At 35.9% G+C, this 23,436-nt stretch overlaps 1 protein-coding gene and 1 non-coding gene across 5 annotated transcripts in view; both read left to right on the plus strand.

The window, feature by feature from the left end:
- Nucleotides 1–23,436, plus strand: part of FHIT (fragile histidine triad diadenosine triphosphatase) — a 1,399,398-nt gene that overhangs the window by 443,781 nt on the left and 932,181 nt on the right. The gene's annotated exons all lie outside the window — the stretch shown is intronic.
- Nucleotides 17,597–17,703, plus strand: LOC122910976. The gene has a single exon (XR_006385325.1). It is a non-coding gene; the product is annotated as a U6 spliceosomal RNA (small nuclear RNA).

A 23,436-nucleotide genomic window follows, 5' to 3' on the forward strand; every position in this document is an offset into this window, starting at 1 on the left:
AACTTGTCTGAGGATCCAAACCAGACAGATCTGCTCCCCACTGAGTTCTCTGGTCAAGACATACCTCAGCTGGGTTATGCAGCTGAGGAAAGGCACTGGTTGGGATTACTGCTTGGACACTGCAGGCATGAACTCTTTCTGCCAAGATCCTTGCACTGCTCATTGTGAGCCCCTCCCTCTTCTTCATCACAGTGCCTGGGCCCTGCAGATTCCCCTGCAATTCCCACAGGGTGAGATCAGAGTAAGGACTTCCCACAAAGTACCCACAATGCTAGGGAATGCTGGTTGTCTTCTGTATTCTCTTTACCTTCCGGAGGAACTGGAGGCTCCAAGGAGACCTCTCTAACCTAGTGCTGGCCTGATAGAGGGGCAGTATAGTTAAGAGGTAGCTCATCTTTTTCCATCCTGATGTCCTCTGTCTTTGTCTTTGTGGTATAGGGTGTCCTTTGCCTCACCCCTGTGTCCTAAGATTGTTTCAGTGGTATCTTATTCTTGAATAGATGTTAGTTGTTTTTCTTATGAGGAGAAGCAAAATTAGGAATAGCCTGTTTTCCCGTCTTGGTGAAGTCACTCCCCTTTGTCTACTTTTGAAGCAGTATCCAGGAAAAATATCCATAGTTCTTTGAAAAGGTGATTAAAATACTGCAAGGCTTTGACATACTTCAGCCAAACAGTATATCACAGAGATGAGAGAATGGAAGGCAAGCCAAAGACAAAGCACAAGCTGACACTCTGCAAACTGTCCCCAACCCACCCTTCTGGGTGGAATATGTGTGACATTTCCTCTAGGAAGCTCCCAACTGTCTCCATGTTAGTGCCTTACTACAGGGAAAAACAACCTGAACTTGGCAATGGCAAGGCTTCCAGTAACTTATAGGTACTCTTTAGCATAAGGAAGTTTTTTTGAAGACCTCCCCTTTCCTTACCTCCCCCAATGCCCCAAGTATATAATCAGTCATCCCTCAGAACCCTGGGGCAGCAGCTTTTTCTGCTCACAAGTCCTGTCCCCATGCTTTCATAAAACCACCATTTTTGAACCAAAGATATCTCAAGAGTTCTTTCTTGGTTGTTGGCTCTGGACCTCACCCCAACAAATCTCACCTACATTCAAAAACTACATTATTTGGTACTATAGTGTGGGGCTTCCGAGTCTTTACATCTGGACTCTAAGGTTTGGTACAAAGTTGGTGAGTACTTCATCTCTTCCTTTACATCCATTTCAGGGACTCTTCAAGGAGTACGGTCTTATTGGAATACTTTCCTGTTTATTGCTCAGGCTCCAATCCTCTAGCCTATGACTACTATATAGGCAGGAGAAAGCCTTCCTTTGGGCTGGAAGTTAGTATTCTGGCCAGAATGGTAATAAGACCCAGAAACTTGATGCCCTCTCTTTATTCCTGTCCTTATACAAAATTGCCTGTCTTTGGCACACGATAGCCACTTAAGTCACCAGAATGGCTGCCAATCTTAAGACTCCTGTGTGAGATTTCCTCTTCATTGGTCTAATGTGATCCCCTTCACATCCCTGGTCTAGCTGCTTATGTCTGTGAGATATCCACTGGGAGCTGGCTGAAACTAGTACCTGACTGAACCGAACCCCAAACAGGGACCCTTTCCTAGGGAAGTTGGCAATAAAGACCACTTGTGTTAGAATATCACTTAGACCATGATGGATTTCTATCTTTACTGTTTTCTGCCAATATCCTCTACTAACTACTTAAGCTATAAAATTGGGTAATTTCCCAACTGTTCTGGTGTTCTCCATGGGTTAAAAGTGGCAGGTTCAAGGCAAGGTAAAATAAAGCGTGACCTTCACTGCATGACCTTCTAGGCATGTTATTTTGGTTCATGCACCAGCCACCCATGTGTAGCCTAGGATGGGAAGGGGAAGTTGGGAGGGCAGGCCTTTAATGACAGTGATAGCGATCATAGCGATTTTGTTTGGGGGATGCCTTGGGCCCCTTTGACACCAGGAACTTCTGACATACCCTGTGCATGGGATACCACAAGGGAGTCTGGGGGGATATTCTTTGGTAATGGACTTTCTCTAGCATGGGAGCCTCTTCTTAAGTCCCCAAGGATTCTCCCTTGGGATGCCTTTTCACCCACTGGAAACAATTGGGATTGCAAAATTTAGGAAAATACAGAGCTCCTGTAACACCATGTTGCCTCAGTGGGATCTATAAGTTAGATCACTTCTGTAGGAGACAGACCAAATGTACCTAGGGTACCATCACTGCTCATACCTAGGCCTTCATTTCTCTACACTAGGACCCTGATCTAAGGGCCTCTTGTAGAACGTATTTGCTCAAACATGTTGCCTAGTAAACTCCCTCCTGACATATTGGATGATAATTATCTAAATAAGCCTCCTCCGAGTCAGCCCAGGTTACTGGAGGAAAACAGGCCATCTTAGATGAAGGGGATTCTGACTTTTATTCCCTTTCTCACTGCTCCTCCTCCCAGTAGATATGAGGGCTTCTCCCTCACTCATTTCCCAGGTTAATGGCTATAATTGGAGCCAACCGTGGTTAGTCTACCTTGGGTTGGGGGCTTTAAGGAATATTCCCAAGCAGCATCCTTTATCCCTGTGCTTTCATAAAACCACCTTTTTGCACCAAAGACGTTTCAAGAATTCTTTCTCAGTCATGGACTCTGGACCTCACCCCACTATATCTCACCTACATTCAAAAACTACATCAACAACACAATGCAGAAGCAGGTATGAGAATCTACTGGTCTTCTATTAAGCCAAACATTAAAAAGATTTTCAGTACTCTGAAACAATACCACTCTTCCCATTTGTTCCTTTTGTTTGTTTGTTTGTTTGTTTGTTTTAGAAAATATATTGCATATGTGTACAGGTAATAGGTTTATTACTGTTAGTTTAAAATGAAGTAGTGTTTTGAAAATTTTCTGTTTCAATTTCTAATATGGTAAATATCTACAGATAGAACCTATGTACACAAAACCTCTTTGGGACCTTTAACAATTTTTAAGAGTGTGAATGAGTCTTGAGACCAAAATGTTTGAGAACTGCCGGCTTAGAGAAACATTTACTGAAGGTGTTCCTCAGAATGCTCTCCCCTGAGAGACTCCACAGAAAGCCAGCAGCCAGAAATAAAAGGCAACATAAAACAAGAAGAATTTGGTAGTTAAAGAAGTTTAGAAACACTGCTTGCTTACAGCCCCTGGTGGAGATTCGCAGTTTGTAACAGCACCTTAAATGTTCAACTTAAACTTCCTTCTGTTCTCTTCCCTAAACTAATTTTATCATGGAGGGTACCTGGGTGGCTCAGTCCGTTAAGCATCTGCCTTCAGCTCTGGTTATGATCCCGAGGTCCTGGGATCAAGTCCCACGTCAGGCTCCCTGATCAGAGGAGAATCTGCTTCTCCCTCTGCCCTTCACCCTGTTTATGCTCTTTCTTGCTTTCTCTCTCAAATAAATAAATAAAGTATTTTTTAAAAACCCTCATTTTATCACGGAGATATTCTTCTAAACGGTATGCTTTGGGAAATCCCATTCCCTTGCCAACCATGGGTATTATCATTTTAAATACGAAAGGTTAAAAAGTGGTGTGTTATTATTTATTGGCTTCTCAAACCTGGAATTTTAATTTAAGGGTCAGTCATCTCTTCTTTTAGAACAGCTTCCAGCCAATAACTTCTCCCTTCGTGTCATCAGGGAGGCCAGAATGTTTCATCATATTCTGACTTCTCCATTTTATAAACCTGGGTTGCTTATTAGTCTTCTAAAGACAGGAAAATGATTGCTAACCAGTGATGGTAAGAATGTGTTCAGAGAGAGGTCTTACACACTAATGAACTTGGGAAGAGGATCTTTGGTTGAAAACAGAAGGCAGTTAACTTAGCACGCTGGGCCTTTGCTTGAAACGAATGTCCTTTGGTGGGACCTGATTTGTCCTTTCTGAGTTAATGGCTACTCAATCATATGTGTTCTCTGATTTCGTTTCCTTGGAGAAATTACCCATTCTCAAGGCTCTGTAAACAAGCAGGGCCATTTTTATCACTATGTATTTTGCTCCTTGTAAATGATGATCCACTGGAATTTTAGTTGAAGAATTGGTTTGCTAATTGCAATTCTGTAGTTGTTAGGACAAAATTATACTTGAAGGTACACCTGCTAACAGCTGTATTTCCATTTCTAAGAATCTATCCTAAAGAATAAACAAGATGCAATTTAAAAATGTATTTATAAAGATGTTCTCTACAACATTATTCATAGTAACTGAAATAGGAAACTAAAATGTTGACATGTGAAAACAAAGAAAAACTATAGTATAATATATTTACATAATACAATACTATACAGATGCTAAAAAGTCTGGTTTTAAGACTATTTAGACATCTGGAACAATGTTCCCCAAAGAAAATCAGTGAATACCATAGGATAAAAATGTCATGGTATATGTTGGCGTATTGTTTTCCATAAAAGATATTGCATTTTGCATTTTCACCAGCATCTTTGGGCATGCTTCTTTCCCTGCCCTCTTGCCAGCTATGAGTGTTATTTCAAATAATATTTTCTAATTTGATAGGGTAAAAACAATATGTCATTCTTATGTTAAGGAGACATTCAACAGGGAAAACAAAGAGCAGTAATTGGCATTTCCAGAAGAGACTTGACTCTAATTGCTAGAGAACTTTGGGCTGCACTGACTACAAGAGGGGCTAACTCTGATTAGTGACACCTGACATCTCCCGGGGTCTGGGAGAAAAGTTCTATGGCCCATAGAGGTGATTTGAGTCAAATTAAAAATAACCAAGAAAATTCCACTATAGTCAAATTTAGCTATTTGGAGTTTGTCCTTGGGTAGATTAAAATAAATATTATATTAAGGTCATCTCCATCCATGTGTAAAAACCCTCACATAAACATTTAAAGAGACTTAGGGGCAGGGAAAGACTATAAGCTTGTCAGTCTCCTGTGTGTTAGAAGATTTGCTGTTATAAAGTTATAATAAATCATAGAATAGTCTGTTGGGTGATTAAAATTGTCCTCACAGTTTCCATTTTTGATATGCTTTCCTTAGAGCATGTATGTGTAAGGTTTGCAGAAGACCTGTGGGGCTTTCTGGGGCCACTAAAGGGGCTTGTTGCCTATTGTCATTCCCTGCCATTCACCACGGACGTGCTCGTCCTGCCTAGAGAAATCTTTTGTCATAGTCCTACCACAACTGGGTAGAATATTGAAGAAATGTCAAAAACGTAGCCATGTGAAAAGAGTCAGGGGCAGTATTATTATCATTCCAAGGGTTTGCTTCCAGCTTGGGCTCCTGTTTGCATGGAGCATGCTTGTGTCTAATTTCAGCAGGGCAATTAATTCTCGGACAAGATGAGAAAAGACGTAACTGCCCCATTTGTATAAACTTGAATGTTGTTTCACTAATTCATGTACTTATTTTCTTTGCGGTTTCATCTTGAAAGCATCTTTTGAGGGCTTTTTGTTGTCGTTGATTTTTTAAAAATCTTTTGAAAGATGAAAATGGACAAAAACAAAATTCAGCAAAATGTAAATGAATCAGAGCAAATGGAATGCAAGCATATATTGTGCAGATCCAGAATGGAAATAAAGATGTTTGTTCTTCCTTTTTTTTTTTTTTTAATTTTTTTGGAAGAGAATCATAAAACTTTCTGTGGTGCGTTAGACATTGTGTTTTATGTTCTCAATTCTCAGCCGTTTAAAAGGTGACTAAAAGCAGTTTTAAAATGTCGAGGTGCGTTCTGACAATAAAGTGTGGATTCTGACACAGAGATTGTCCTCCAATCCTCTAACCCTGATATGATCTTTCACCGCCGCTGTAAATTTCTTTCTTTTAAAATGATGACTCCACTTTTAATGTTTTTTTATGTTTGTGCTTTTCTATAATACAGTCTTTTTCTTGACTTATGATATCCTACATCTAGATTTTAAAATATATTCAGGATTGAGTCATGGAAAAGGGCTATTTTCTGTTGAATGAAAGATATTAGGACTCTGGCCTCTGCATCGTTGACATGTATTTTTGAGAAAGCTGTCACAGAAAATACTACTAGTAATATATTTTCCTTTAAAGGAAAGATTATTTTAAAACTTTAGTGTATGATAGAGAGGTCTCAATATTAAGATAATTGACTAGGTCCTTGCTGCAGTGGAAAAGTAGAGGGTGAGTTAAAGGGTGTAAATGCATGAATAACTTAACTGAGCTATGGAATATTTAGGCTCCTTTCAATAGTTATATAATAGTGACTTTCAAGGTTTTTTGTGTGTATATGTGTATACTGTTTACAACTGCATGAATATGTTCTTCAAGACTTGCACATATTTACTGGAAATATGAATTTTAAAATTGCTCTTCTCTCTAAGGGCTCTAATAATGGCTTAAAACCATCATAGCCAAGTGGTCCTTAGAGATGAATCTTGAATTTTAAGCTTTAATTCAACAGAATTTCTTCTTTTAAGAAAACATGTTAAATCGGAATTAGTGTTTTTATTTCCATTCTGTTTCCCTTCCTGGTCTTTATGACTCTTTAATTGTAACTCTTGTGACTGGCTTTCACTCTATTGGCCTCACAGGGTGACTATGCAAGAAGGAAAAAGTTCTCATTCTTCTTTGGCCTCCATTTTCTCACCTGTAAAAGAGGTTTATTGATGATTTTTAAAGTCACTTTCATCTTAAGACTACCATGTTTATGCCTCCTTCTTCTTTTATTCTACATTCATTATAGATTTATGAGGATGACATACACAAGGCTGTATTTTCCAGGTGTGTAGTTTCTTAAACTTAAAAGAATTTTTTTTTCTTTAACAGTGGACTTAATATAATATGTGCTAAAGAAACTCTCACAGATTGGTCTTTCTTCAGCCAGGGATTGTTTTGGTCTGGGACAGAGTTGCTGTCATCTGAAGCTCACTACCTATTTTAGTTTTAGGCATTTCAGGAGGCTAAAGGGCAGTCTGATATCTGAGAGTTAGAAATATATTCCTAATCTTCCACACTGCCCAGCAGTTGGTGGACAGTTTTAAGAACAGTGCTTTCCAAAGCAGCTATAATGATTTGTCAGAGGACTGGCCATTGAACAAAATATCACCCTTGACAGAAATCACACCTCTCTGTCCTCCCACTTGATTTGTGTTGAAAATCCAACTGGAATGATGTTGAAGAAATTAAGATGCAAAAGCTCATTGTGAAAAAAAATATTTCAGATTGGCTTTTATGTCTCTTTGTGCCTAGAGCAAACTCTTGATCCACGTAACAATAACCCCTTGAAATGCCATTTTAGATTGGAAGTGCTGAGGCAACACTAATGATTTTAGAGCAAATGTGTTACTCTAATTTCCTCCATCTGCTATGAATAAAAGGATATGAGTATGAAGTCTGGGAGAGTTGTAGAGAAAATTGTTTCTTAGATAAGTTGGAGATATTTTTAAATGTGTGCAGGTGCAAGGGAAGAATAATTCTTTTTTTTTTTTGTCAAGTGTTTAAAAAAATGGAAACTTTATTGTAGCTTAATGGAAATGTCAAGAAAATTTCTGTGTAGCTTAGCTAAGACTCTAGGAAAGTATCAAATAACTTGAGGACCAACTATCTAAATTTTATTGTGATGTGTACCTGTGATTCAGATGAAAATATTTTTATGGATTTGTTTAGAGGTTCTTGCCAGTGATAAGAGCTACTTCTATACGCTTGACTGAAGAATGATTCTTTTCTTTCTTTGAGGGATGCTCCCCTTTGACTCAATCCACATGTAGTAGTAGGAGGAAAGGGGCATGTTTTCTTCTAGTTTCCTGTTCAACTTTATCAGTCAATACTGGTAACTACCACATCTTTGAAAAAAAAAATTCTGTAGCCATTTATTTGAAAACCTAAAAGAAATTGTGATTCTTTAGGAACATATACATTATCAATACTCACATAAGATAAGTCAAAATATTTTCATAATAATAATCAGAGGAAAAAAAGTAGAAGATTGTTTAAGATGTACCACTGAAAATGGCTCCAGGCCCAGATGGTTTTACAGCTAAATTTAATTTAAGCTTTAAAAAGAGATACTCTTGGGGCGCCTGGGTGGCTCAGTGGGTTAAGCCGCTGCCTTCAGCTCGGGTCATGATCTCAGGGTCCTGGGATCGAGCCCCGCATCGGGCTCTCTGCTCTGTGGGGAGCCTGCTTCCTGCTCTCTGCCTACCTCTCTGCCTACTTGTGATCTCTCTCTGTCAAATAAATAAATAAAATCTTTAAAAAAAAAAAAGAGATACTCTTTATGGTTATCAAATAATTTAAGACTGTAAAGAAAAAAGAAGGGGGCCTCAAGTAATAGTACAAATCCAATATAATTTTATATCCAAACCCAATATCAATTGTGCTAAAAGACATTTCATACCAATTTAATTCTTGTATGTATATGATTTTAAAAATAGCAACTTAAGTCCATTTGTTTATGAAAATATAATAAAACGTTTGAAATCAGGTTTACTTTAAAAATTATAAACTGGTTCAAAATTGAGAATTCATCCACACTGTTCATCACATCAGCAAATTAAGAGATAAAAGTAATGTGATTTTATAAATACATGCTATATTAGTTTCTTAAAGCTGCTGTAACTAATTACCAAACTGGGTAACTTAAAATAACGGAAATTTTTTCTGTCACAGTTTTGGATACTAAGGGTCTAAGATAAAGGTGCCATACAGGATAATGCCTCCTTCAAATGCTGTAAGGGGTGATCTTTTCTTGCCTTTTTCTAGCTTCAGGTGGTTACTGTCAGTTCTTAGTGTTCCTTGGCATGTAGACATATCACTTCGATCTCTGCCTTTATCATCACATAGACTTTTACCTGTGTGTCTGTTTTTGCCTCTATTTTCTCTTCTTTTGAGGGTAGGATAGACAGGACCCATCCTAACCCAATATGACCTCATCTGTACATCTGCCAGGACCCCATTTCAAAATAAGGTCATCTGAGATTCTAAGTGGCCATAAATTTCAAACCAGTACACATGCCAAAAAATAATGTTCTAAAATTTATTAGAAATTTCAAATAATTTTCTAAATAAAATGGATATTGAAGGATGTTAATTAAACATAATAATATATATTCACAAAACCTACTATAACATTAAACAGTAAATATATAAAAGCCATTGCTATTAAGACTAGGAAAAATGCAGAGGAATATTTACTGTCAACACTGTTACTTGGTACTGTTGTGAGTTCTACATGATGTAATTAAACAATAAAATTAAACAACATAAATATTAGAAGATAGTAAACAGAGTTCTCCTCATTTTGAGATGATATGATTATATTCCCAGCAAACTTAAGACTCTGTTACAGACTAAGAAAACATGTAAGCTGCATGGCTGCAAGATAAATATATTAAAATTAAAGCATATTTATACCTTCAATAACCAGTTACAAAGAAATAGAAAATTTTCATTTACATAAAAAATATAAAATCTTTAGTAATGCATTTAACAAGAAAGGAAATCATCATTCTGTATTCCCTAATATTTACTATTGTAAAATGTCATTCCTTCCTAAAACCATGCATATGTTCATGGAATTCCAGTCACAATTGCAACAGCTTTTTATTTTTATTCTTTCTTCTAGACTTTTAAACTTAATGTCTTAAGTTAAAACTTAAAGCTGCTGGGGTTTGGGGTTTTTTTGTGCTTTTTTGTTTTTATTTTTTCAGAGAGAGAGAGACCTCGCATGTACATGTGCAAGCAGGGAGGGAGGAGCAGAATAAAAAGGAGAGAGGGAATCTTAAGCAGGTTCCACAATCAATGAGGAGCCTGGCACGGGGCTTGATCTCACAACCCTGAGATGATGAACTAAGCTGAAATCAAGAATCAGGTGTAAAGTTGCTGTTATTCAAACAGTATGTTATTGGCCATAATAAAAATTGACATTGGAATAGGAAAAAGTCAGAAGCAAATCCAAGTATGTAATAGTGAGCTAAATATTTAGTATAAGTAGTTTTTTATTTAAGTGGGAAATGGATGTTTCTATAAAAAAAAGATGTAAAAGCTGGCTTTTCACTTGTAAGTTATAAATGATAAACCCCTATTTTTCACCATAAAATTAAAAAAAATAAACTTTAGACAAATTAAAGATGTAAGTGTATAGCCTTTAACAATATTAGAATACTAGGAATTCATACACTGATGAGATAAAGTTTTACACCATATTTGAAAAAAAATAGCTAAAGATACTAATTGGTAATTCACAAAAAGGAAAATTTAAATGAGCAATAGGCATGAAAATCTGCTCAACTTTGTCAGCAGACATCATAGACATACAAATCAAATCATAATGAGAAAATAGAATGTTTTCAATTTCTGAAAAGTCTGGCATTATCTGTCAAAATTAATGGTACACCTACTCTTTGACCTGGTACTTCTATTGTTGGGAATCTTTAATCTATTGTATACAAATGCATATTCAAAGATGTGTGCTGTATTTTTTTAGTGGTAAAAACAAAACAAAGCAAGAGAAAACACTAACCAAAAACTCATTAATAGGGAAATTGTTGACCATATTTATAACTCTGCTGTGCAATGAATAAAAATAATTAGGTAGACCTCTGTGTGATCTTCAACATGTACACGATACAGTTGATGAATAGTCCTTTGATTGGACCAGTTGGGAAAGTATTGAGTTCATTTAAGTGAAAAAGAAAAGAATGGTTCTATATATAATTTATGTTTATATATATTTGTATGAAGCTAGAGAAAGCTGTGGAAGCATAAACAAGTAATTATTTTTATTTTTTATTTTTTTATGAGTTATGGGAACATGGGATTGGCAATAGGGCAGGGGAAAAGTACTGATATATTTTCTGTGTGTGTGTATATATGTTTATTTAATTTATTTAATTATTTTAAAAAAGATTTTATTTATTTGGCAGAGAGTGAGCACAAGCAGGGGGAGTATCGGGCAGAAGGCAAGGGAGAGCAGGCTCTCCGCTGAGCAGAGAGCCCAACATGGGGCTCAATTTCAGGACCCTGGGATCATGACCTGAGCCAAAAGGAGATCCTTAACTGAATGAGCCACCCAGGGGCCCCACATTTATTTAATTTATTAAACATACATACCTTTGTTAATATACATACCTTTGTGTTTCTGTTTATTATGCTAATTTTAAAAATTAAAATAATTATCTGTAGCATTTTTTCCGGATTTCATTTGTATATATATGTACATTAAATCCTTAAAATATTGTACTTTAAGATAATCCTTTTACCACATTAAAAAGTAGACACAGCATTGCCCGTGTGACTTAGTCTGTTGAGTATCCAACTCTTGGTTTCCTCTTAGGTCATGATTTCATGGGTTGTGAGATAGAGCCCTGAATTAGTCTTCTTGCTCAGTGGAGAGTCTGCTTGAAAGATTCTCTCCCTCCGTCCCATCCCCGTCTCCTACATGCCTAGGTGTGTATGTAATAAATAAATAAATAAATAAATAAATCTTAAAAAATAATAAATAAATAAATAAATAAATAAATACATTGGTTGTGTTTTTAAGATTCTGATTTTTAGGAAAAAAATGACACAAAAGACCAAACTGGAAATGTTCTAAAAATTAAGAGCTGCAGGGGAGGAAAAATAAAACAAGGCAAACTGGCGTATAGACTTGGTGAAGAAAGCACTGTTAATAGTCTCATAGTACAAGCTCTTAGTTGATAATATAAGGCCTATGGAGAGGCCTTTGGGAAGTATGCTTTGAGTCTATTGTTACTTGAATATCTGACCTTTTTGAATTAGCTCTCTTGCCGTAGGCAGCTTAAACAAGGGACTGTTCACTAACATGTACTTTATTCTCTTTGTTTGGGGGTAGGGTTTCCAGTTTTTCTCCAGGGAGTAAATTACTTCATGTAGCTTGTTCCCAAACACTTATCTTGGAAACAGCACACCTTTCTCATAGAAGGCAAATGTCATGACTGAAGGCATGGGACAGAGCTTGATTGGTATTCCTAAAGTGCTTCTTTTATGTCCTAGAGGCCAAATCTGCATTCTTTTCAGTGGTGTAGAATGTCAGTACAAATGCTCTATCTATGCTGAACCTGGTTGGGGCGGGGGGAGGGTAAAAAACACACTCCACTTCTTTATTTAGAGTTTGCTTTGAGAACCGCAAGCACTATTTGAAAGGTCATCCCATTTCAAGTAGCAGATGGGTAGGAAAAAAAGACTCTGGCTTTTACAAATAATTTAATTGAATTCTTCTTGCCATTTCTGGAGGCAGTTCAGGGTATTTTTTAAAGCATTGATCCATAATTATCTTTCAGAGTGGTTAGTATTGTTAGACAGATGTGTAATTCTTTGTGAATAAGGGAACAATATAGCATCCATTTTAACTAGTTGATTGTCTTTTCCTTTCCTGTACAAACAAATGCACATAACAAAAGGCAAATCACTGCTTTAAAGAAAGAACAAATTAAGTTTTTTTTTTTCTTTTTCAGATTTGTTTTTGACTTGAAGCTCTCCTTTCTTAGGCGTGGTTGTATTTATAAAGGTCAGCTTCTTTGCCTTCCTATAAGCAAATTATAATTTGCATCTATGTAGCCTACTTTTGTTTATAATCCCTGGATATAAGAACCCCAGGGGCATCATAAACCATGAAACACAAATTTATCATATTAATAGGATATAAAACAGGAATAGCCGAAACTTCTATGCATTGTACCTGTGGTTTATTTTGCCTTTTTCTTTTTAAGTATTTGTAATCTAACTGTGCTAATCTGGTTGGGGTTAGAATGAAGGACTGGATGCCCAGTTAAATTTGGATTTCAGATAAACAACCAATACTTTTTTAGTATAAAGTGTGACCTCTGTACTGGACTGGAGAGTCACCTCAGAATAGGGAATTTTGAACACAATTGGAAATATAACAAATATAAGAAAAATGCACAAGATATATATGTGCAGTTTAGTGAATAATTATAAATGAAAACCCATGTCAAGGTTTATCCAGGTCAAGCCTCAGTATTCCCAGTGCCCCAAGAGTCCCCTGTAAACCTCTGGCCACATTAGAGGTAGACACTATCCTGTCCTTTGCAATAATCATTTCCTTGCATTTCTTCTTAATTTTATCATCAATGTACATACTTCTAATCACTGTAGCTTTTGTACATTTTAAATTTTATATAAATGGAATCACACTACATGAGTCTTTAAAGGCAAAATATTACTAATTCAATTTGGGGCCAAATACTAGTGATGTTCTTCCATCAAATTATGAAATAGGTACTTTTCTTAAGCTTGAATGTACTTGGGATTTCTGTGTAACAATGACTGAAGGGTAGTTATTTAAAATAAATCTTAATGAGCTCACTGATATAATGGTGACATAAATATTTGCAGTTTTATACTTTCCCTTCAAAATGTTTGTTCTACCAAACCTCACTAATTTTTTAGAACACGGGTCCCATCCAGTGATATTTTCAATGGGTTTCCATTTCATTGGCATCAATGGAGTAAATCACATCAGTAACCTGTCTACGGTCATAATTTCAGCCATAAATGGATAAAGAGCCTTTTGATTTATTATTCAAATAGATAATAATACTCAGAATGACTAAGGAACATTCCCTTTTATATCATAAATTTTATCTGGTAACATTTAAAAAATGTGTCCCAGAACCCAGCCATCCATAGTCTTGGATAGATCCATGGACTCTATCTTTCCTTTTGTTAATGATACCATATTTTGCTTTAATCATTTCTTCTGTAGCTCCTTAATGCTGAAGATGGCACATTTTCCAGGCTGCTTTGAAGAGCAACCATCATGAGGGCAAAAATAATAAAAAAAAAAATTTAAAAACAGATTTCTGCATGTTTAAGGAAATAGGCAATTTTCCATGGCAAGCACTTGAAGTCAGGGGTGATTTATTATTCATTTGACTGTAGTGAATATTCATGATTTGCATATTAAATTAGAATTATCAAGATTTTTGTTTACCCTGAAGAAGTTTGGGAAGTTGTGTGTTTAAAATTTGAATTTACTAAAATTCACTTTTCAAGAAACAATTTTCTTTCTATAGGGAACCTTAAAAATGACCTGGTTAAATTTGCTAAATAATGCATATAAAAATATGCAATATTTTGTAGAAACCAGACTGATATAGGTATTTTATATGAGGGCCTCTTGGTATAGATCCCTGGTTTGTTTCCTTCTTTTATTTTCTCCTCACCTCCCTTTCTCTCCCACTGCCTGTCTCCTTCCCTCTATTACTTCCTTTTTTTTTTTTTTTTTGAACAGCAGGACCTTTTACTCAAAGAAAATCTTGCCCAAGAGCTCAAAATGTAAAACAGTTACTCTGTTTCAGTAGAGAGAGGGCCATGCCTTCCTTATCTCCACTCTACCACACAGACCCCAGAGTATCATTGCAGCCCTTGACTTCCCATGATCACAGTTTTAAAACCAAGAGAGGTGAATAATGTATTATTAAATACATTATGTGCCAGATGCTCTTCTAAATATCTTACAAACATTAACTCACTTAGTCCTCAAGATGACACTGATATAACTATTCTTATTGCTCTCATTTTATAGATGAGGAAATTGAGGCACAGATAATTTAAATAAGTTACCCAAATTGTACAGCTATTAAATGGCAGAGCCTGCTTGGACAGTCTTGTTGTTCAACAGTCCTATTCTTACCCAGAATGCTTTGCAGCCTCTCTTTAGCAGGAGCAGCAGTTACAGTTAGCTCTTAGTACAGGTTAGGACTATGCTAGGAGCTTTATATGTATTATCATAGCTGATATATATAGCTCCCAGTGTAATCAGTGAGGTAATGGTATTATCCCCAGTTTACAAATGTAGGAAAGGAGGCATGGAGAAGTTACATTGCATTTTTGTGAGGTCCAAGGCCAGATTTGAACATTCATTCAGAGCTCATCCTCTTAACCACTTGTTTCATAGGTACCTAGGAAAATGAAAATATTTATTTGTTTTTAAAGAGTTATGATGCTTTTCATGTTCTTTCATATTGGTTTCACATTGGCCAACACCATAGAGAATATCTTTATTTTGAGGAGCCCACCAGTTAGCTTTACCAGAGAAGTATCATACTCAGACAAAATTCAACATCTTAGTGTCCTTCTGTCCTACCCATGTCCTTAAGGATCTCACATTTGCTTTCTAGTCCTTCTCATATGAGCCTGCTTAGTTTCCTCAGTATTCTCTGCAGCTCTATTAAATAATACCACCAAGTATTCATATTTATCTCACGAAGACTAATGACTCATCTCCAAGATCAATCTATCTAAGTTTCAATAATCCTCCCAGAGATAAAAAGGCTTTATCTTGTTTGATGGTCATAATGGTGGGAAGTGTTGGACTTTCTGGCCTATTAATAGTAGAGGACCCTTCCTTCTCAATCAGTGTCGGTCCAGATAAAGACCTGTGTATTTAGGACAATTGTATTCAGCATGCAAGCATAAGATGATTCTTATAGTAGGAGCAGTAAGAAGCCCAGTGGCCTGAGATCTAGTATGTATTGGTGAATGAGTCTGTGCTATTCATTAAAGTGTGGTGCTTTGGCCCTTTATATGCTGTGCAGAAATTTTGCAAGACAAGATCACATGAAGAGTGTTGGCTGCTCATGTGGCCTTTGATATTCAAAAGGCAGAAAGCCGTTCTGTGTCAACTCCATAATAATGTGTTTCTTTTAGGAAAGTATAGTTTATTCCCTAAAACTTAATATGCCTTTGTCAATTCCCTCTTAGTATTTACCCATGACTTTAGCCTCTTGAGTTAAGTCTTGAGTAAACACAGTGATTTCCAGAGACCAGTGAGTAGAGAAATACCTACTTGGGCAAATCAAAACATAAGGAAATCACATTCCTACTAGCCTCTAATCCAGAGAGAGAAACATTTAAAAATGTGATCCTTCGGGGCGCCTGGGTGGCTCAGTGGGTTAAGCCACTGCCTTCGGCTCAGGTCATGATCTCAAGGTCCTGGGATCGAGTCCCGCATGGGGCTCTCTGCTCAGCAGGGAGCCTGCTTCCCTCTCTCTCTCTCTCTGCCTGCCTCTCCATCTACTTGTGATTTCTCTCTGTCAAAAAAAAAAAAAAAAAAAATGTGATCCTTCACTCTTTCCCTAGGGAAAAGTAGTGCTGTGCAAAAGTAAAATAGGCCTTGGCTCTACCTATTTAGAGGAAAAATAATTCTTATAGTTAGAAACACATTCTCACTTTATATAAAGGTATAATTTCTCAAGTTTTCATTCACTCACAAGGGTGTGAAGTAAGAGGATCAATACCTTAACCAAGAAGGGATTGAAGATTATATGAAATTAAATTGATGCCTGGATAGTAGTGTGTGTGTGTGTGTGTGTGTGTGTGTGTATGTGTACGTACACATGCACACACACGTAAAGCTACTACCACCAAAAACTAGTTCTTACAGTCAAAGCTATTCTAAATTCTTGTAAAGGATTCTACTAATTTGAAGTTTGGTGGAACTGGAATGAACAATTTCAACTGGGTGTACTTGTGCTATGGCTAGAAGGAGGAAAGACCTTTAATCTTTTAGTTGCCCCCATTGCCCTGGTTCAGAAACATGCAGAGACTAATTACAAGAGTGAGAATTCCTATACAGTGTAAGTGATGTTTGAACCATACTATTAACACAGACTTCTATCTCTGCATTGACATAGAGAATACAAATAGTAGATGGCATGCCGTATTTTAGTTTCCTATAGCTGCTGTAGAAAGTCACCACAAACATAGTGACTCAAAACAACACAGATTTATTATTTTAAAGTTCTAGAGATCAGAAATCTGAAAACGACTTCACTGGAATAAAATCAACATGTTGGTTGGGCTGAATTTCTTTTTCAAGTCCCTAAGGGTCAGTTTGTTTCCTTGTCTTTTTCAGGTTTTGTCAGTTGTCCACATTCCTTGTCTTGTGGTACTCATCCATGTTCAAAGCCAGCAACGGCCAGTTGAGTCTTTGTTTTATTGCCTTACTCTGACTCTAACTCTTCTGCGCCTATCTTTGTATTTAAGGACCTTTGTGATTAGGTTGGATCCACCTGAGTAATAGTTGATAATCTCTCTATTTTAAAGTCAGATGATTAACAATAAATAAATAAATAAATAAATAAAATAAAGTCAGATGATTAGCAACCTTAATCCCATCCACAACCTTAATTCTCCTTTGCTGTGTGACCTAACATATTCACAGAGTTTAGGGAATAGGGCGTAGACATCTTTGGGGAAGATCAGTGTTTTGCCTTCTATTGTTGAGGACAATAATATTTTTAGAAGTATATTTGTAAGTATCTATCATAATTAAAGAACTATAAGAATGCTGAAGGTAAAGAGAGTACTGTGGTTTATTTTTTGTATTCAGATTGGACATAGATCCAGGCAGTGGTACTAGAAGATTCTATTTCATCCCAAGGAGCTCTACAAAATGGCTTCTAGAGACTAGGAATTGGGATTAGGAATTCTGGAAACCAATTTATGATCCAGTTTTAGGGGATTCAAGTAACACATTAGTAAAGACAGTCATCATTACTTTCTTGGCAAATACTGGCTCTTTCATGATAAACTGATTTTTTTTTCTTTTTTAATCATGATGGACAGTGCTTATTTTGGCAGCACATGTACTAGAATTGGAATAATACAGAGAAGATTAGGATGGCCCCTGTGCAAGGGTGACATGCAAATTCATGAAGCATTCCATATTAAAAAAAAAAATCATGATGGACAAGAAAGAAGGAACAGTATCTCAGAGACCCAGAGTTATAGACCTCACAGGATGCTTTGCCACAGGAACATGAAAGGATATTTAGAAGTTTGGTATCCTCAGAAACCTCAGGAAACAGAAAGAGAAGTGTGAGAATAAGCTGAAGCTAAAAGAAAGTAGGATGGTTTGGAAAAAGAGATAAGTTAGTCAAGCAAACGTGATAAAGAAACCAAAATGCCATACAGAATTAAAAGCTGCATTAGAAGCTGAAAAGAAATAAACATTTAAAAATACATATATATCACTAATGTAGGAGAAAAATTGATTAAGTTCTGTCCAAATGGAGAAAAGGACAATAAAATTAAATTAATGAAATAGAGAAGATTAAAAATGTAGCAGAGATCATCAACTTAAACACTAGACCAAATCTAAGAATTATAGATGTTCTTGAGACAGAAACAATTGGAACACAAGTAGTCATCAAAAATTAATAAAAGTTCTTTTGAGCCAAAACAAAAACAAAAAAGCCTCAGTATGCAAATTGAAAGAGTTTTTCATACTCTGGGCAACATTAATGAAAAGGGTTCCATACTATTACAACTTGGCAACTTTTTTTTTAATTACAAAAATAAAGAAAAAAAATCCTTCAAGCAGGCAGGCAAGAAAACAATTTACTTTACAAAAATTTGCTTGGAACAGCATGGGAGAGTGTACTGAAGAAAGGTAAATAAATCTAAGTTGTCTTTTACTTGTAAACAGAAAGAGATTCTCAAATACACAAGAGAAAAGAAAGCATAAGCTTTTTCACTAGGAAAATGGCTTAAGGATGTAGCCTAGGTCAGTGCTATTCAAAGGGAAATTCTTTGTCCAGTAACAACATTATCTGGAAACCAGTTAGATGTACAGATTCTCTGGCCCACCCCAGACCTCCAGAAGCTGACTCTTTGGAGATGGAACACAGCTATCTATAGTAACAGTATTCTAGGAAATGCTTACATGCACTAAGATTTAGGAAGCACTAGCTGAGGCAATTGAGAGAGAAATCAAATCTAAGAATTCTGTAACAGAGATATAAATGTTAGGAGACTGATTATTAATAATGTAACTAATTAAACCTAAGAGAGATTTAAACGATTGTTTAATTATAACACTGAATGCAAATGTAAAACTATACTTTTGAAAGACAAAATATGTAATATAAGATAATGCTTTAATAAGTATCATGTACGTAATATTTTAATATTTAATACTAAGTAGTCACAGAACCCAAGATCATATTTACAGAGTCTGAAAATTGTGATAAATGTCTATTTTAGCAGGGGTGGACTCCACAAATATTTGAAAGGTTTAAAAGTTACTTATGCATTCAATAAATATTAATATTCTTTTTGGTATACTTGTTACCTCTGTTAGAAATGAAAGTGGGGAGATGCCTGAGTGGCTCAGTCATTTATTAAGGCTCTGATGCCTTTGGCTCAGATCATGATTTCAGGGTCCTGGGATTGAGCCCCGTATTGGGTTCCCTGCTCTGAGGGAATCCTGCTTCTTCTTCTCCCACTCTCCCTGCTGGTGTTCCCTCTCTTACTGTCTTCTCTCTATCAAATAAATTAATAAAACCTTAAAAAAAAAAAAAAAAGAAAGAAATGAAAGTAGGTATGACTTCCAAAATCAATGGAGAGAGAAAAGACTGTGCCACCTGGCCTAAACTGCCAAGTATAGGAAGCAAAGAAATTAACAGTGAAGCATAAACTACAAAAAGCATAAAGTAAGATCACAGAAGTATAGCAAAATATATCATTTATGACAACACTAGTGTAAACTCACCTAGTTGAAACAAAGGCAGATAATTTGACCAGTTAGTCCATCTGAACATTGACGTTCAACAAAAGTATACCATCTTTGTAAAAAGCCATGGCTTTTGTTTCGGTATCCTTTGGCTAAGTCTTACCCCCACCATATTTTACCCAAATAACTATGGGAAATATATTTAACCTGTTTGGTTTTAAATTTTCTCATGTATAAAATAGGAATGACCTTTCCCATGTGCCTTACATGATGTCAAGAAAAAATGTGAAGGTGAAAGCAGATTCTGAAGCTCAAACATTAGAAAAGAATCATTAAACCAGTCTATTAAAATACCAAGACTCGCTTTTACAGTGAAAAAGCAAAATGTAACCATAGGTTACTGAGAAGAGACATACCTAAAACAAAGAGGACTCATTTTGGCTAAAACAAACAAACAAACAAGCAAAAAAGATGGACAAGGTATATTAGGCCAAAGCAAAATAAACAAAAAAGTAATCTTAGCAATATTTAGACAAAATAGAGTCAGAGATGGTGAAAATATTAAATGTGTTCTAGAAGATTATATTTTCATTCAAATAGTGAGACTTCACAACGAAGTTGACATTCTTGAATTTTCATTGACATATTAACAGTCTCAAAATCCATGAAATAAAGGCTGTTACAAATATAAGGAAAACTTGATAAAATAAAATTGTTTTATGAGATTTTAATACACTTTTATTGATCTTTTGTGGGTCAGATAAACACAGAATACATTGAGTATTTTAATCTAGTAAAGCTATTTAATAAATATTTATTGAACTTTGTTCTCTAGAAATAAAAAGCATACTTTACAGAGTCATGAAGCATTTAAAAAAAAGATCATATATTAAACCTCAAAGAAAACTGTATTATGAAACACAAAATGTTTACAGGCTACATGCTCTGCCTACAATGAAATAAAACTAAAAATTAATAAAGGTGTAAATGTATAGCTCAAGAACTTGAAAAACTGTGATACCAATAATAAAAAACAAGAATTTCTTTTAAAGAACTTCAGGTTCAAATAGGAAATCAAACATAGAGTAACAAAGTATTAGAAAAAAGACAACTCTACATATATACATTTAAATGGCCAAAGCTGTATTTAGCAGAAAATTAATAGCCCCAAGAGCACATTCTCTCTCTCTTTCTCTCTCCCCCTACCTGCTCTATTTTTTTTTAGAGAGAGGGAGAGTGCAGAGGGGCGGGGAGGGGGGGGAAGAGAGAGAATCTTAAGCAGGCTCTACACTCAAGCTCAGTGTAGAGCCCAGTGCAGTGCTCCATCTCAAAATCCTGAGATCATGACCTAAGCCAAAATCCAGAGTCAAACACTTAATCAACTGAGCCAGCCAGGTGCCCCAAGAGCTCTCATTATTAAATGAGAATAACAAAGTTGATCCACAGAAAATAAAAGTAGTGAATTAATAAGTTTAGAGTCCCCTTTTCTATTTAACAACACAACAAGCAAGCAATACTCATTCAGTATAGAATAGAATAGAATGAACTTACACAGCATATTACAAGGTATCAGAGGCCTCTATAGCAAGGTACATTATTTAATGTTAACACTGGAAATAGTCCTTTTATTGCCACAAATGAGATGAGTGTGCTTGCCTTTACTGTAACCATTTCAACATTGTGCTAGCCATTATACAACATGAATCCTGCTAAGGGAAAAAAGTAATATGAATAAATATGATGTATAAATATTGGAAAAAAGAGATAAACCAGTGCTATTAAAATATATAGGATTGTCTTTTCCAAACTCAACTAAAAGCCAATTAAAACTGATAGAGTTCAGAGAGATAGCTATATGTAAGATCCCAGTAAAATATCAATAGCGTTCTTATAATTTATGAGGACCACAAAACTGTAGGATTCACAAGTAACTAAAATGGACTGCACAATAGTTATATAAAAAATGTTGAACTCTACCAAACAAACTTAGAAAACCTTAGTAGATTAGAAGTACCATGTTCCCTACTGGGAAGACACAATCTGTTTCAAATCTGTACAGTCACAATAAAAAAAGAAACAGGATTTCTTAAGGTACCTTAAAAGCAACTTGTAGATTTTAAAAGAGAAAAGACCATACTTTAGAATAGTTTTTTAAAGAAAGTTGGACAAGATTTATTTTATAAGAAGAACCATAGTGGGGTATTTACCTACTAAAAACTTAAAGTATTTATACTGTGGGGTTATTTACCAGGCAAATACATCATTGGTTAAAATGAGGAGTATTAAAACAGATCCATGTATACATAAAATGATTTTATAGATGAGGTTGGAATATTAAATTGGTAGAGGGGGCATGTTCTTTCAGTGAATGGGACAGTTGGCTGTCCACCTAGAAAAACAGGTTAGACATATTACAACACACACACACACACACACACACACAAACACACAAACACACACACCCAACTCCAGTTATGCTAATGAGCTAAATGGCTTTTTGTAAAAATTTAAACATATTGGAGGAAAAACATGAGGCATATGTCATAACCTTGGGACCTTATAATCTTGGGGAAGTTCTTTTTATATAAGGCACAATACATAGAGGAAATAAATTGACTGACTTTGTTAAAGTGAAAAAATCCATATGAAATGACATCCTGGTAGTCCTTAGGTTCATTCACATATATCTTAGTTCTCTTCCTTCTGGGCAATTTGAATGGGTACACTTCCTTATCCACTTGAATTTAAGTGAGGCCACATGTTTTGCTGTAGACAAATGAAATGTGAACTGAAGTGATATAAGTTGGCTCTGGGCAAAAACATTAAGAGCTAGTGCATTTTTGACCATATTCCCCTTTTCCCCTTGTCAGGATGATAAATAGATAGTGAAGGTCACCAGCTTGTGTCTGTAAGTGAGGATGACACGAGCCCTTGTTAATCTGGGAAATGGACATGAGTTATAAGTCAGAAAATAAACCTTTGTGCTTTTTTTAAGCCCCTAAGGTTCTAGGAGTTACTTGTTCATGCAACATTACTGAACTTGTCAGGACTAATGTAGACAACATAACAAAGTTAAAACATAAGAAATAGTGATTTCTGCTTCCAATACAATCAAGTAAATTCCCACAGAAAACACCTATAAACTCTGACCAAAATACAAAACAAACAGATCAATTCTCTGTATGTGAAGAGTGAAAAAAAGGCAGGTTGACTCTGGAAAGGAGTTGACACCTGGAAGAGGGGTTTAGCATGGGTCAAATTCTCCATTCTGAGGTTTTGCCGTATTCAGTACTGCATAGGGTAGCTAAAACCCTAATGGGAAACCCACAGTCTTTCTGGCCAGAAGAACCAGAGTACAGAGTTTGGGGTGACTGTAGCTATTAGAAAGTGGTGGGGCAATTTCAGAAATGGAAAACCAGACCGAAAGAACCACAGATTCTTAGTATAAATTCTACCCAAATCACTGGCTGACCCTTGGAACACACAGACTATAAGCAGCCAGTGAATTTGACAATAGATAAATATAAGCTTTCCCTATAAAAAGCAAAGGGAAAACAACAACAACAACAACAAAAAACCAACCCGAGTCTTGGGCCCTGTGGGATAATAGCATAAATTTTAACATACTGGTAATTAGTGTCCCAGAAGGAAAAGAAATAGGCAATGGGGCATAACAACTGTTTGAAAAAATAATGGCCCCAAACTTCCCAAATTTAGTGAAAGAGTTATATTTACCAGTATTCAAAATGCTGAGGTGAATCATAATGAACCAGCTGAAAATCCCAGATGCAATCTTGAAAGCAGTCAGAGAAAAACAACATACAATATACAACAAGGGATCCACGTCTCGAAAAAATGCCAGCCTACCTTCAGACATGATAAAACCTAGAAACAGTGGGACATTAGCTTTCATGTGCTGAAAGGAACAGAAGCTATCAATCCAGAATTCCA

This window comes from Neovison vison, chromosome 6 (genome assembly GCF_020171115.1).
Source record: "Neovison vison isolate M4711 chromosome 6, ASM_NN_V1, whole genome shotgun sequence".
Classification (NCBI taxonomy): Eukaryota; Metazoa; Chordata; class Mammalia; order Carnivora; family Mustelidae; genus Neogale; species Neogale vison.